This window comes from Macaca mulatta, chromosome 15 (assembly GCF_049350105.2).
Source record: "Macaca mulatta isolate MMU2019108-1 chromosome 15, T2T-MMU8v2.0, whole genome shotgun sequence".
NCBI classification, from domain to species: domain Eukaryota; kingdom Metazoa; phylum Chordata; class Mammalia; order Primates; family Cercopithecidae; genus Macaca; species Macaca mulatta.
In genome coordinates, this window is record NC_133420.1 from 115,356,153 (window position 1) to 115,373,185 (window position 17,033).

The 17,033-nt window shown below is 43.1% G+C and overlaps 1 pseudogene; it reads right to left on the reverse strand.

Annotated features, from left to right (window-relative positions):
• LOC709653 (ribosomal protein L31 pseudogene) lies at positions 2,067–2,485 on the reverse strand (annotated as a pseudogene).

Sequence of the window (17,033 nt, forward strand, 5' to 3'; positions counted from 1 at the left end):
AGTTACTTGAGTCCTTTGGTCTTAGATGTTTAAGTAGACAGGCAAATGCCCATCACTGATTCTTATAGCAAGGCTTCTCCATTCTTTTATTGATTGATTGATTGATTGATTGATTGATTGTTTTGAGATGGAGTCTCGCTCTGTCGTCCAGGCTGGAGTGCAGTGGCATGAACTTGGCTCACTGCAACCTCTACCTCCCAGGTTCAAGTGATTCTCCTGCTTCAGTTGCCTGAGTAGCTGGGACTGCAGATGCACTCCACACCCTGCTCATTTTTGTATTTTTAGTAGAGATGGGATTTCACCGTATTGCCCAAGCTGGTCTTGAATTCCTGACTTCAGGTGATCCGCTCGCCCTTGCTCCCCAAAGTGCTGGGATTACAGGCGTGAGCCTTTACATCCGGCTCCATTCCTTTGTGTGTGTGTGTGTGTGTGAGAGAGAGAGAGACAGAGTCCTGCTCTTCCTCCCAGGCTGGTGTGCAGTGGTATAATCATGGCTCACTGCAGTGTCATTCCCCCGGGCTCGGGTGATCTTTGCATCTCCATCTGGTGCAAGGACCACAGGCGTGTGCCACTACACTGAGCTAATTTTTGTATTTTTTGTAGAGAAGGGGTTTCACCATGTTGTTAGGCTGGTCTCAAACTCCTGTGCTCAAGCAATCTACCTGCCTCAGCCTTTCAGAATGCTGGTATTATGGGCGTATTATATTCTGATGGAATGGTGCCCGGCCCATTCCCTGTGTGTGTGTGTGTGTGCGCGCGCGTGTGTGTGTTTTTAAATATTGATTCCTCTCTTAATCAGCTGGATTTCATTACCTAGTAACTTTTTCAAGAACAATTTATGGGTGTTTTATTTTGGGATTTTCCTCTGAGCTTTATTCTAGATAAGGAGAACTTGTCAAGTTGTAAAAATCCCAGGCCACACTTTCTATCAAGTGTTATATCATTGAAAATCACAATGTCTCCATTCAGTTTCAGACTGACGGGGTTTTGTGGTCCCACTTTCCCATCTCCCCAGTAATGTGTGGCTGCTACATTTCTTCTGTTCTTTCTCTTAGGAAAGGCCCATCTTTGAATTCGTGCTGCAGAGATTACTTGGCTGTGTATATTAGTCTTGGGGTCGTCTCTTTTCTTAGAACCTCTTTGCCGTTTACCACTGGGTATCGTTTTGGGGAAGCCTGAGCACAGCTTCATTTTCACCCCTTATAGGTCCCTTCTTTTTCTTCCAGGATGCGGTATGGATCCTTTCTTCATTGTTGGAATTTAATTTCTTCTTGAGAACATGTGACATTATTAATCACATTATATCAGTTTGTGTTATTCTTTTTTTTTTTTTTTTTAAGACAGAGTCTTGCTCTGTTGATCTCTGCTCGCTGCAGCCTCTGCTTCCTGGGTTCAAGCAATTCTCTTGCCTTAGCCTCCCAAGTAGCTTGGATCACAGGCGTGCACCACCACGCCCAGATAATTTTTTTTTTTTTTTTGTATTTTTAGGGGAGACAGGGTTTCCCCGTGCTGGCCAGGCTGATCTCAAACTCCTGCCCTCAGTTGATCCGCCCGCCTCGGCCTCCCAGAGTGCTGGGATTACAGGCACAAGCCACCGTGCCCGGCCCAGTTTGTGTTATTCTTCAGGTTTAGTTCTCCTTTCATGTTATGGGAATCTTCTTCTATTTTGTTTAGTACTATCCTCTTATTCCATTTATCGAGTTCTTTATCTCAAGGACACCCATTTTTGTCTTTGTTCCTGTATAATACTTTCAATTGCTTTTATAGCTTCACTTTCATTTGCTATGATAGACTTGAGCCTTTATTTATTGTGAGTAATTTTGATTTTGGTTGCTCTCTTCTCCTCACCATTCCTACTCCTTATTTCTATAATGATGTTGTTTTGATCCCTATTTTGTTTCCTTAGTTTCACCATCCTCCCTTTCATTTCACTTCATTACTTACTCATTTTGACTTTATTGTTTTATAAAATCCATGTTTTCTTTAAATCCTTTTGTAGTGGGAAGCACTCACAGGTAATTAGCCTTCTTTTCCTCTGGTTGTATTTTCTTTTCTTTTTTTTTTTTTCAATTTTATAACTTTATTTGATGTATTTGATGATCAGCGATTAGTTCTCATCCACATTGACTGTCTGTAGATTTTTGAAAGTGGTAACAGGTACATAGGTAACCAAAGTATAGAGCTTATTTGGTGAATCTTCATCCTCATTACGTTTTCTGGACAGCCGCACACGAATTCGGTATGGGACATTCCTTATTCCTTTGGCCCAGACAGCTTTGTTGAGCCTGGTATCAATGCGCACATCTGGAGTTCCCATCTCCTTCATGGCAAATTTCCGAATCTCTTTGAGTGCCCGAGGGGCACGCTTCTTGAAGCCCACTCCATGGATGCGCTTGTGAATGTTGATGGTGTATTCTCGGGTCACCACCTCGTTGATGGCAGAACGGCCCTTTTTCTTCTCGCCACCCTTCTTTGCGGGAGCCATTCTGCCGAGTCCAAGCTGGAAAGGAAGCTTTCTTTTCTTTTTTAAAATTCATTTCTTTTTTTTTCTTTTTTGTTTTTTTTTGAAACGTGGTCTCCCTTTGTTGCCCTGGCTGGTCTCAAACTCCTGGGCTGAAGTGATCCTCCCGCCTCAGTCTCAGGCGTGAACCACTGCACCCAACCTATTTTCTCTTCAATTATGTTGTCTGCCTCTCCCTCCGTCCTTCCCTCTATCTCTTTTTCTTGTGTTTTCATGCTGGCTTAGCCCCTGTGCCATTTCTTTTTATCTTGATCGCGCTTGGCATAAACCACTCTGTCCATTTTCTAGTGAATATAATATAGTATAAATGAATTCTCTCAAATTTTCTGCCTTTTCTAAGATCCATTTGTCTTTCTCTCCTACTTGCAGTCTCAAGACTGAATATTATTCTCTGTGTATTTTTGTGGCTTGTATATAACAAGGGGGTGGGGTGTGTGGTTGGGTTTGGAGGAGAGCTCTGCTGAGGTTCTGTAAAGCCTCCCTTAGAGGCCTTGGCTTGTCCTATGGCAGGATTCTCTCTGCCTAGGAGTGTTCTCTTCCCAAGGAGGACAGAAACCCCAGAGTGGGTAATGCTTCCCTACTCACCCCTGACTGTTTTCTTGCCTCTTCTGGGGTCCTGCTATTTTATAGTGGCAGCTCAATGCTTCTCCTCTTGACGATTTCCTCCCTCCCCTACCCTGGGCTGCTACACCTCCATTCAATTTGCTTCTCTCCAAATTAGGCTGGGTGCAGTGGCTCATGCCTGTAATCCTAGTACTTTAGGAGGCCAAGGCGGGTGGATTGCCTGAGGTCAGGAGTTCAAGACCAGCCTGGTCAACATGGTGAAACCCCGTCTCTACTAAAAACACAAAAATTAGTTGGGCATGGGGGCAAGCACCTGTAATCCCAGCTACTTGGGAGGCTGAGGCAGGAGAATCACTTGAATCCAGGAGGTGGAGGTTACAGTGAGCCAAGATTGTGCCACTGAACTCTAGCCTGGGTGACAAGAGCGAAACACTATCTCAAAACAAAACAACAACAAAAACAAATTAGCAGGTATAAGTGAGAATTTGAGACTTTTGTCTGTGCACCTTCTTTCTCTAATATTGCTTATAAAAGATGGGGATTAAATTAGGAACTTGTCATAATTTTTGCGGTGCAGCAAACAACTGCAAAATCTCAGCGGCTTACAACACACGTTGAGTTTCCTGCTCCGGAGTCTGCAGGTAAGTTCCACTCTGTGGGGTGCAGGCTGGGCTTGGCAGGGCCAGGCTGGACCCAGGCTTCAGATGGGTTCCAGGATGCTCCATGTCTCTGCGCTGGAGCCCAGGATGGAAGGGAGTGTGACCTGCTGGGATCACAGGTGCATGAAAGGCCAAATCTCATCACACAAGCACATTTAAAATCTCTGTGTGCATCACTAGCTTAACTCCAGTGGGAGGCACAGCAGCGTCACATGGCGAGGGACAAGGATATAAAATCCTAGACATAGGAGGAAGTAAAGAACTAGGAGTGTTTTTCAACCAACCCCAGAGACTCCATACGTTTTTTGAGAATCTTCTGTTTCTTTCATTTGAGGCCACTTTTGAAATTTAGGGCAGGAAATTGTATTACTTTTCCTTGGCTGGAATTTGGATAACATTTTCTTTTGATTTAAAAGAAAGTATTTGTTTTAGTAAGAATTAGGAGATTGTCAGTCTCTCATCTTTACCCACAAGTCCTTTTATAGTCTCTGTAGAGGTTTTCTAAGCTTCTTTAGAAAGTAAACTCTGGTTTAAAAACAAAATTACAGATTATAGGAATTTCTTTATTACAAACCAAACCATCTACTGCTGTAATTGGAACTCTAGTTCTGTGCTTCTTTCTGGGGATGCTCAAGTCCCAGTACATGGTTTTGGGTCGGGTTTCTCCTGTTTCCTCTGGATGTCTTCTCTGGTTAATCTTTAAACAATCTAAAATATCCTTAAACGATGTTTTAAAATGAATACTAGGCATCTGCATGGCATAAGTAAATTTGATTGTATTAAAAGGGGGAATAAAGTGAGGCTTTCAAAAATTTTATCTAATGGTAAGTCACGAGAAAGGTGATTAAACTTCTGGGTGAACTTGGGTGCATGGATGGATTTGCCAACTTGTGGCCTCTACTGGTCATCAGCCCCCACCTGGACTTTTCCGAGGGAGGTGGCCAGGATCTGGGCTGGAGTTGCTGAAGGATCTGGTATCGGGGACAGGAAGTACATGGTGTACACATAATTGATATATTGCATGGCAAAGGAGCACATAGCATGTGCACTGAGGGTCGAGTGTCCTAGGGTGTGAGAGTCTTGTTCAGGATCTGTGCAGGGAACAACTCTCCTGCCAAAGGTAAGAGACAGCAGCACCCTGGTGTAACTGGGTAGAAGAAGGATCTAGGCTCTAGCTGCTCCATAGCCAGAGATATGATGACAATGCTAATCCTGTTTGTCTTGTGAATTCAGTGTTTTTATTTATTTATTTATTTGTGTGTGTGTGTGTGTTTGAGATGGAGTCTTGCTGTGTCGCCCAGGCTGGAGTGCAGTGACACAATCTCAGCTCACTGTAACCTCTGCCTCCCAGGTTTAAGGGATTCTCCTGTCTCAGCCTCCTGAGTAGCTGGGATTACAGGCACACGCCTCCATGCCCAGCTAATTTTTTGATTTTAGTAGAGACGGAGTTTCACCATGTTGCCTAGGCTGGTCTCAAACTCCTGAGCTCAGGCAATCTACCCACCTTGGCCTCCCAAAGTGCTAGGATTATAGGCATGAGCCACTGTGCCTGACCGAATTCATGGTTTTTAAAAAATTCCTTGCAGTCCGTGGGATTTCACAAGAGAACAGAGATGTGTGCATTCATTCCGGCCACCATGTTGAACCAGACCATTCCTTTTGTGTTCCTCCTTCCTGTGCTTCCTTTTCTTAGCATGTCTTTGATCTCTGTTTAATCAAACCAGAATAGTCTTTCACAGTGCAGTTAAACTCTTCCTCTCTTCCATTTACTGCCCACTCCTCATTTACAGAAACTTTGATTGAGCACTGACTGTGTGCTAGTTAATGTGCTTGGCATTGAGGTGATCCAGATAGAAAGACACACAGCTCCTGTTCTTGAGTCTAGGTTGCTGTTTAGAGGGGAGCCTGTTCAGGGAATGAGCATTTATTAGGCAGTTGGATCATGGAATTAATTGAGGTAAGTGACTGACAGCATGGGAGGAGTGCTGCTTTGGTCAGAATGTTTATGTCCCCCCAAAATGCATATGTTGAAGCCCTAACCTCCAATGTGATGGTATTGGGAGGTGATTAGGTCATGGGGGTGGAGCCCTCATGCATGGGATAAGTTTCCTTACCAAGAGACCTCAGACAGCTAGCTTGTTCCTTTCACTATGTGAGGACACAGTGAGAAGGCACCATCTACAAACAAGGAAGAGGGCCCTCATCAGATTCTGACCATGCCAGCACCCTGATCTAGGACCCCCACAACAGTGAGAAATACATTTCTAATGTTTGATTTGTTAGAGCAGCCTGAACTACCTAACACAAGCGCCTGTGTCTGCCTGCAAGAGTCAGGAAGACTTCCCGAAGGAGGTGGCATTTGGGTGAACCCTAACAAGGTGTTTTAAGCGGAGAGACCAGCCTGAAATAACAGCAGGACTATGAGAGAAAGCATGAACCCTGGTTCATTCCCTAGCTCAGTGTTACAGAATGTCAAAGCCGTTTCCTTCCTTTGCACTCCCACTGTCATTTTAAAATTTATTACTTTACCATTTCTATGTGTGAAACACAAAGGTTGCCAAGTCCTCTGGTCTCTGTTTCTTTACTATTCAAACGTAATCCTCCAAATACATTTTCAAAGATTTTCACATCCCACAGGCAGAAAAGGTCCTGTCTGTCTTGTATGCCCCAAGCATTGACCCAGTCCAGTCCTTTTTACTTTTTTTTTTTTTTTTTCGGTCCCACAGCACTCTCTAGAGGATTGCTGTGTTACAGACTTTTACTGAAGGCTTGAGGAGAACAGAGGGGCACAGAGCTCCGTCTTGTCTTCTCTTTTTCTTGGGGCCTCTGCCCGCTGCCACATTGCAGGGGCTCATTCTCCCTTCTGTGTAACTTCTTTCCATTTCTTTTCTTCCCTGAGTTCCAAGTGCCCCCTATCCTTCCTTTTGAGTTTCTGGGGGAAACCAACCGAATTCAATTTCAGTTTTTCTTATTGAAATTAATTGTTTCCGCCTGTGGGTTTCTACAGGATTGTCTTCCTCAATTAAGCAAATTTTCCCCACCATCTTTTTGCTGTGGATGTGTCAGCCTTCTCTGCCAGATATAAGCCCGTGAGGTTGGGGAGCTTGCTTACGCGTGTTTATATAACAAAGCATAATGTTTCACTCATGGTCATGACTCCGATAAATCATTCTCCATGTATTGCTGAAGGCTCAGGGTTTTGCAAAAATGAGATTGCATTTAATTCCCAAATGGCGGTTTCTTCATCCTCCATGCAAGCCCATTTGACTCTTAAGCTGCTCCTCATTGAGATTCTTCCAGTCAAAGACAAATGATGGTGGTAAATCCAGCAGGAGACCTGAGACTTCATCTGCTGGAGCCCTGGACTTCCTTTTCCTGTAGCATCCGCAGTAGTCACAGGAGGGAGTTTAAGCATCTGCCCTCCTCCTACCATCAGGGGTGCATCTGCACTGGGCAAAGAAACTTCACCTATCAAGGGCTCCCGAGAGGTCAAGGGTCTCAAGGGAGATGGTGTTGAAGTTTTGTGTGCATGTGAGTGAGGCAGTGGTAAAGGGGTGGTCACTGGTGGATGCCCTTTTCCTCAGGGACTGAAAGGTTATGGGACCTTCACCTCTGCTCCTGTTTCTCTGTGATATTTTGTTCTTACAAAAGGCTGGAGGGATTTTAAATTTTCCTTTCACTTTTCGTTGATCAGTGGCACCAGTATTCAATCTGGCCAGTTCTACAAAGGATCCTTCGGTCGACTGGAGTTGGCTGGTGGTTCTTCTCATGAAGAGCCCTAATGATAGTTTCTGGTTGTAAGTCCTGACGAGTTACATGGTGGGTGGAGTGATCTCATTAATCACATTTGTTATTAGTGGGTTTTCAAATCAATAATCACCCATCCAAATGACATGGTAATAATGATTAGCTGTAGGCATTTTTCTGTTGACGATAAACAAAGTTTTATGTTGTCCTTTGCCTTCAGATTAGCTGCTGTATGCATTTTGAAGAAAATAACTTTGTTAGAAGTAGAAAGAAAACTTTCGATAAAATGCTTGAATCTCAAGCAGTATGACAAGTCTGAGTTATTTTCTTTCATTTCCATAGGATATATTTTAACTTCCTAGAAGGGGTTTAGATTTCTAAAGTCTATGATTTTTTTCTTCTCCAGAGGCTAGAAAAATACAACTTCTGTCTGCACAGCCATATGTTACCTAGATTTTTGAGAGCAAGCTGCAGAGATGCTTGGTACGTAGACATTCTTGTTAGAAGTGTTCCCCATGCCTGACTGGGTGTTCCCACTGTTCTTTGGACTGAGAAAATTGGTTTGAATTTCCCAGATGTGCTAAACCCTTGTAATCATCTGATGGGTTCTTTCTGACTGGTGCACAGACAAAACCAATTCACTGAGACTGTGGTATTGAAGTAAAGAAGAGATTAATTGACATGAAGTTGACCATGTGGAAAACTGGCATCATCATTCAAATCTGTCTCCCAGAAGGCTTGGAAGTTAGGATTTTTCAGGGATGGTTTGGTGGGCATGGGACTAGGGAACGGGTGCTGCTGATTGGTTGGGGAATGCAATCATAGGGGTGTGGAAAATGGTCCTTGTGCACTGAGTTTGCCTTGGGGTGGTGGGGGGCGGGCGCCACAGGACCCATTGAGTCATGAGTCATGAATTCAAGTTGGGTCAGTCTGAGAAAATCTCAAAAGACCAATTGTGGGTTCTACAGTAGTGATGTTATCTACAGGAGCAATTGGGGAAGTCACAAATTTTGTGACCTCTGGCCACAGGACTCCTGAGCAGTAAGGGATTATCAAAACTATGCTTACATTTTAGCAAAAAGCATTTTCTTATGTTTTTCGTTAGTCTTACAAAGACAATTTCATTCCCCAACAAAGAAGGAATCAGTTTTAGGGAGGGGCTATTAATCATCCTTTCTTCAAAGTTAAACTATAACTAAATTCCTCCCTGGCTTACAGCCAGGAATGAGAGAAGACAGGCATCCTGTGAGGCTAGAGGCAAGATAGAGGAAGCCATGCTAGGCTTCTCTCATTGTCTTAATCTTTGCAAAGGCAGTTTCACTCTGGTGGGAGAAAATAGGTTTCTGGTTGAATTGGCACCTTTTCTCAACTGAGTGAATGAAGTCTTCTCAATGTTGGCTTGCAGTCAAGTAATGAGGCAATTTATTCAAATAGTAAGTAAGCCAGCTTGAAAATGGAGAAAATGATGTTGAATTATAGCGATATCTACACAACTTAAAATTTCCCTTTCATGAAATATTAGCAGGTATAAAAAATTTACTATGGAATAACTGGGAGATTCCCCTTCTCATGAGTTCTTTGTTTTGAGATAAATAACAGCAGTAGGAATAGAGAAGGTGGGAAGGTTGGTACATCAGTCAGGCCTCGGCTCATGCAGTTTTTGGGGCTGGCAAGTTCAAAATCTGAAATTTAGGCCCGGCACAGTGGCTCACTCCTGTAATCCCAGCACCTTGGGAGGCTGAGGCAGGAGGATCACTTGAGGTCAGGAGTTCAAGACCAGCCTGGCCAATATGGTGAAACCTCATCTTTACTAAAAATACAAAAAATTAACCAGGCATGGTGGCACTCGCCTGTAGTCCCAGCTACTCGGAAGGCTGAGGCAGGAGAATCACTTAAACCTGGGAGGCGGAGGTTGCAGTGAGCTGAGATAATGCCACTGCACTCCAGCCTAGGTGACAAAGTGAGACTCTGTTTCAAAAAAAACCAGAAAACAGAAAAACAAAAAGCCTGAAATTTATAAAACAGGCCAGTAGGTCAGAAGCTCAGGCAGGAATTCATGTAGTCTTAAGGCAGAATTTCTTTTTCTGGGAAACCTTAGTTTTTGCTCTTAAGGACTTCCTTGATTAGATGAGGGCCACCCACATCATTGAGGGTAATCTTTACTTAAAGTCAACTAATTGCAGATGTTAACATCTACAAAACAATCTATTAGTTATGACAATACCTAGGCTAGTGTTTGATTGAATAACTGGGTACTAATGCCTCACTAAGCTACACATTAAACTGAACATCACAGCAGGTAAAGCTGGAGTTTTTGCAGGAGACAGAAGGAAATGGAAAGGGGAGTCTGATCCCTGAGGTGGACTATCGAGATATGGTGAGGAGGCAGGGGGGGAATTGAGTACATTGACATTGGACCGATACTTCTGAGACTAGAGAGAAATGAAAGAAATCTACTCACCTGGATGCATAAGTCAATTAATGTTATGTAAGTTGTTTTCTATTAAAAAAAATCCCTGCATATCTAAGACCAAGGCAGGCACCTCTTTCGGGGACTGGGATGGCCACAGCTCTGAGCTGTAAAATCTGAATGGTTTTGGGAGGCTGAGGTGGGCAGATCACATGAGGTCAGGAGTTTGAGACCAGCCTGCCCAACATGGTGAAACCTTGTCTCTACTAAAGTTACAAAACTAGCCAGGTGTGGTGGCACATGCCTGTAATCCCAGCTACTCAGGAGGCTGAGGCAGGAGAATCACTTGAACCTAGGAGGCAGAGGTTGCATAGAGTTGAGATCTTGCCACTGTACTCCAGCTTGGGGGACAGGGTGAAACTGTCTCCAAAAAAAAAAAAAAAAAAAAAAAAAAAAATCTGAATGGTAGAAATGTACTTGACTGGAAAACTGAAGACAGGACAAATTTCTTCCTAGCCTATAGCCTATAGCTGCCTCTTAGCCTTAGCTTGTGCTTGTTCCAAACAAGTACAGTGAATCTTATTGAAACTTGAAGAAAGGAGAACTTAATAAATATCAATGGATCCAATAGATAGGGAATGAAGATTAATTGTAGAGAGGCCATTATTATTAATTCAAGACATGTAAAAATGTTATTGACTACAATGTGCTGGCTAGCTTTATCATTGTAGATTAGTACACTTAAAAATATTTATAAAAGATTCACTCAGGACCGTATTCCCTCAATCCTGATTTTCTCAAAAGGTCTTACTGTTCTACAGCTAGGAATTGTCCTACCGGGAAGATTTCTCAGGAATCCAACCATCTAATTTGGGAGGGATTCCACTATTAGTTCCTACATGTAAAAGCTGAAGCATTAAATTCCTTATCGTCTATATGATAGATATGTCTAATGGAACAGTGGGAAAGATTTATGGTTCAATTATTAATGTGTTAGCACGTTGATACATTTAACAAAACTCATTTCCCTTCAATAAAAGCCATTAGCCCTTTCCAAACTAAGTGCATCAACTTTGGTAGTTTAAGTAGATGTATTCAGTAGTTGCATAATGTTGACATTTAGTGTGCTATTTAGTGTCACTCCACTCCAACTACTGTGCATTTGGTTTTCTTGTCCGGTTAAAAGGAGGAAAAGACAGTGTTTTATTTCTTCATCTTCTTTTATAATACTGCCTGAAAATGGCCTTTTAAAGTCAGAAAACATCACGTACTTGGCTGTAGATAGTCACCAAGGCTTCAGTTTTTGTGGTTGTAATGAGCGTCAAGTACTGATGGGACCCAGTAAAACCTGCAGGCCGCCCTGTAAAACTGCCTGGATTTCTATTTGGATACAGAGTGGTATTGTTTCAGAAGCGTATGTGCTTTTTGTACACTTTTATTCTGGTTAAAAATTTAAAAGGGAGCTGCTTGTCGTGTCTTTAGCATTAACTGAAGCTATAGTAGGCCTATAAAACAATTGTTGAGATGCTATTAAAAGTATATGAATAATAAAACAGCTAGAGTAAGAAAAGGTTTAAAAGAGTAACTTGGCCTTGGTAGAGGCCTCTTTGCAGAAGAGCTTCTCAGCGGGTGATTTGGTTGTATTCTGGCTGTCATAGCCAATTAAATATTATTTGGCAATCAGGGAACCTGTACCCCCACTTTTGGGTCCCAGTAGTAAAGGCTCTGGAACATTTTCTGGGTTGTAAATGGCAACAGAGCATAATGCAATAATATTCTTAAGAAATCACCTTGGGCTACTTAGTTTATATGAGATATTTATGAGGGTGCAAGTTTTATGAAGTTGTTTTACTGGTAGAAGTCAAAGGCACTCATAGCCCAGGGTCATGTAAGGAATTATGTGTGGTGTGGTGGAACAACTCTGGGTTTTTGGTGCAAAGCAATCCCAGATCTGAATCTAAGTTCTGCTGTTTAAGAGCTTTGCAACCTAGGACAAATTACGTAAGTTCTCTGAGTCTTAAATCCTGCTTTTATAAAATGAGTTTAGTACTAATACCTATTGTGAAAAGTTACCGAGAGAATTACTGAAGATAACATGTGTAAGGTACAGAGCACAGCTCTGGTAACATATTTGGTGCCTAAGAATGTTAGTTCTTTTTCTCCTTGTTATTTTAAGATTATTAGTGATTTTTTTTTTTTTTTTTTGAGACAAGGTCTTGCTCTGTTGCCCAGGCTGGAGGGCAGTGGTGTGATCCCCACTCACTGCAGCCTTGACTCCACAGGCAAAAGTGATTCTCCTACCTAGGCCTTCCTGGTAGCTGGGATTACAGGTGCATGCCACCACACATGGCTAATTTTTTGTAGGGATGGGGTCTTGCCATGTTGGCCAGGCTGGTCTTGAACTCCTGGGCTCAAGTGATCCACCTGCCTCAGTCACCCAAAATGCTGAGATTATAGATGTGAGCCACTGCACCTGGCCAATTATTAGTGATCTAATATGATGTGATACTTAGTATTACTGTTTAGTGGAAATCTTTTCTTTTTTTATAGCTGTGAAATAGCACAATAAATGGTCATAGTGTGAATACCGTGTAATGACCACTCAGATAAAGACACAGATCTGGCCAGGCACGGTGGCCCACACCTGTAATCCCAGCACTTTGGAAGGCCTAGGCGGGCCGGTCACTTGAGGTCAGGAGTCCAAGACCAGCCTGGCCAACATGACAAAAACCCCGTCTCTACCAAAAATACAAAAATTACCTGGGGGTCGTGGTCCTTGCCTGTAATCCCAGTTACTTGGGAAGTTGAGGCATGAGAATTGCTTGAACTTGGGAGATGGAGGTTGCAGTGAGCTGAGATAGTCCCACTGCACTCCAGCCTGGGCAATAGAGTGAGACTGTCTCAAAAAAAAAAAAAAAAAAGAAAAAGGAAAAGAAAAAGAAAAAAGACACAGACCTCCATCAGTACCCCCAGGTGCCCCCAATCTTTCTTCCCCAAAATAGTCACTATCCGACTTCTCACACCATTAATGAGTTTTGTCTGGTTTTTAATCTATGTAAATTGAAATGTACTATTTTTGTGACTGGCTGCTTTTACTCAACAGTTTTTATAAGATTCATCCATATTGTTGCCCATTGCAGTACTTCATTCACATTTCTGCACTGAATTTCATTATATGAGTATATTTGTTCATCTATTATTGATGGATATTTTGGAAGTTTCTGGTCTTGCCTACAAAAAATAGTGCTCTAGGCCAGGCATGACATTGCACACCTGTAGTCCCAGCTAGTCAGGAGGTTGAGGCAAGAGGATCTCTTGAGCCCAGCATTTTGAGGCTATAGTGTGCCATAATCACACCTGTGAATAGCCCTTACACTCCAGCCTGGGCAACATAGGGAGACCCTGTCTCTGGAAAACAGTAGTGCTACTATGAATACATCTCTTTGCATGAATACATACATGTATTTCTGTTAGATATATACAAGGTATAGATATACCTTAGATATACAAGGTATATATCTAACAGAAATACATGTATGTATTCATTGCTATTCAATACATGTATGAATTGCTGACTTATAGGGAAGGCATATGCTCAACTTTATTTTACATTGATTGATTTATTCTGCTCTTTTTAGTAGAGACTTCCAAACAGTTCTCTAAAGTGGTTGCGCCATGTAGTAGACCAACCTTGTATCCCTACAAGCAATTTATGACAGTTCTAGTCATGCTTTGTGCCACACTTGGTAGAGTCAATCTTTTTAATTTTAGATAGGTGGGCAGTGGTATCTCACTGTGATTTTGGTGGGCAGTGGTATCTCATTGTGATTTTGGTGGGCAGTGGTATCTCACTGTGATTTTGGTGGGCAGTGGTATCTCATTGTGATTTTGGTGGGCAGTGGTATCTCATTGTGATTTTGAACACTTTGCTCTAAAGTGATCTGAAATCTTGATTGTAAGAAATATGCCCCAGAACCACTTTGGCATGGATGTAGCTTCTCCTCTAATCTTACTGACAAAGGAACCAAGGAAAATAGATGCTGGTACTGAGAATTTATGATTATTAGGAACATGAATAAATCTCTTGGTGATAATATGAATCTAAGGCCATATGAGCTGCAGTAAAAACTGGAGGTTCCCGAAGGTGGTCACAGCCCGAATCTTTCTTGAGAATCATGATGATATTTAAGATGTACTAAGATTTTGAATTACCTGCTTGGCTCCACCCTCTTCCTTGCCCAACCTCTATATGTTCAAAGCAGATCTGGAGACTTAACAGAACATTAAAGTGGATTAAATGTAGCCTATTGTCCAGCAGAAGGCTGAGGGGTCGATGCAGGGCAGGGAGGATCACTGGGTGGCTTCATAGCCTCTCCCCTCCTCCGCACACCTCCACTGCACTCCTTCCATCAAGAGGAGTCGCCAGGGCACTTAGACTGGATTTAGTCACTGTTTGATGGGGCTGACTTTACTCAGTTGAATTAAACAAACAAACAAACAAAAAACCCTAAGTTTTGTGAATGTGTTTTGTTGTTTACAAGTATTTTATTTGCACATCAAATTAATATGACCATAGAAAAATGTTAACAGCATCTTTTTTCTGTGCAATCAAGGGATGCATATAAACATATTGTATATCTTTAGTGATTAGTGTAACCAGTTCCCTATGTTAGACATTTGACTTGTTTAGTTTCCCTCTAGCAGAAACTAGAAACATCTTTTAAAGTTAATTCTGTATGTACAAGTGTAATTTTTAAAAACTTTTATTATGGAAAACTTCAAACATACGCAAAAGTGGAAGGAATAGGGAACAAATCTCCACAAATACATGAATTAGTTTCAACAATGATCAATACACAGCTCATCTCATCTATACTGTACCATTATGCCCTGCCAAGTATCTCAAAGCCAATTCCAGGCATCACATCATTTGAACCTTAGTTCAGTGTGCACTTCTAAAAAAACCTCTTCTTCCTCTTCTCCTTCTTCTACATCTCCTCTTCCGCTTCTTCTTCCCCCTTCTTCCTCTTCCTCTTCTCCTCCTCCCCCTCCTCCTTCTCCTCCTTCTTCTCCTTCCTCTCCTTCTCCTTCTTCTTCTATTTTTTTCCCCCCAAAGAGACAAGGTCTTGCTCTGTTGTCCAGGCTGGAATGCAGTAGCACAATCACAGCTCACTTCAGCCTCGAACTCCTGGGCTCAAGTGATCCTCCTGCCTTAGCCTCCCGGGTAGCTAGGACTACAGGTGCATGCAACCATGCCCAGTTAATTTTCTTAAAATTAAGAATTCTTTATACAAACTCTGGTAGTTTCTCATGTTTAAACCATATGTGTATTATAGAAAAAATTGGGAAGACTAGGTAGCTCTATTAGCTCCTCTCTCTCTCTCTCTTTTTTTTTCTTTTCTGAAATGGAGTCTCGCTCTGTCACCCAGGCTGGAGTGCAGTGGCGTGATCTCGACTCACCGCAACCTCTGCCTCCCAGGTTCAAGCGATTCTGCCTCAGCCTCCCAAGTAGCTGGAATCACAGGCACCCACCACCACTCCTGGCTAATTTTCATGTTTTTAGTAGAGACAGAGTTTTGCCATGTTCGCCATGATGGTTTCGAACTCCTGACCTCAGGTGATCTGCCTGCCTCAGCCTCCCAAAGTGCTGGGATTACAGGTGTGAGCCACTGCACCCGGCCTCTATTAGCTTTCTGTTGCTACATAACAAGTGACTTGAACTTAGTGGGTTAAAAGTACACACATTTTGGCTGGACGTGGTGGCTCACACCTGTAATTCCAGTGCTGTGGGAGGCTGAGGTAGGTGGATCTCTTGAGATCAGGAGTTCGAGACCAGCCTGACCAATATAGTGAAATCCTGTCTCTACTGAAAATACAAAAAAACCCCACAAAACCACAAAAATTAGCTGGGCGTAATGGTGGGTACCTGTAATCCCAGCTACTCAGGAGGCTGAGACAGGAGAAATGCTTGAACCTAGGAGGTGGAGGTTGCAGTGCGCCGAGACTGCGCCACTGCACTCCAGCCTGCATGACAGAGTGAGATTTCCTCTAACAAAGGAAACAAACAAACAGACAAACAAAAAACCACAAAAAACGACACACATTTCTTATCTTACAGTTTCCGTGGGCCAGGAGTCCAGGCACAACTCAGTGGAGTTTCTGCTTCAGCGTCTCGGAAAGCAGTGATCGAGGTGTTGGCCAGAGCTGCAGTCTCATTCAAGGCATGGGGTCCTCCTTTAAGCTCACGTGGCTGCTGGCAGAATTCGGAAGCTATTCATAGTTCCCACCACGCAGCCCTCTCAATAGACCCCATCACAACACACGGCTTGCTTCTTCCAGCTAACAAGGGAGAGAAGCCTCTGATGTCAGGCAGGGTCCAGTGTCTCTTTTAAGAACTGTCACTTGGGCCGGGCGCGGTGGCTCAAGCCTGTAATCCCAGCACTTTGGGAGGCCGAGACGGGTGGATCACGAGGTCAGGAGATCGAGACCATCCTGGCCAACACGGTGAAACCCCGTCTCTACTAAAAAATACAAAAAACTAGCCGGGCGAGGTGGCGGGCGCCTGTAGTCCCAGCTACTCGGGAGGCTGAGGCAGGAGAATGGCGTGAACCTGGGAGGCGGAGCTTGCAGTGAGCTGAGATCCGGCCACTGCACTCCAGCCCTGGCGACAGAGCAAGACTCCGTCTAAAAAAAAAAAAAAAAGAACTGTCACTTAGTCAGGCCCAACCAGGATAATCACTCTTTTTTTTTCGAGACAGGGTCTTACTCTGTCACTGAGGCTGGAGGGCAGTGGCACGATCATAGCTCACTGCAGCCTCGAACTTCTGGGCTCAAGTGATCCTCCTGTTCCGGTCTCCCAAGGAGCTGGGACTGTGGGCACTTGCCACCACACTTGGCTGATTTTTATTTTTGTTTTGTTTTGTTTTGTTAGTTTTAGTAGACACAAGGTCTCCCTATGTTGTCCAGGCCCATCTCAAGCTCCTGAGCTCAAGTGATCCTCCCACCTCAGCCTCCCACTTTCTTTTGATTAAATAAAAATCACTGATGTGGGACTTTAATTATACCTGCAAAATCCTTTTACTTTTCCTATATTCTGTTGTCTAGATGTCAGTCACAGGTCCTACTTGTACTG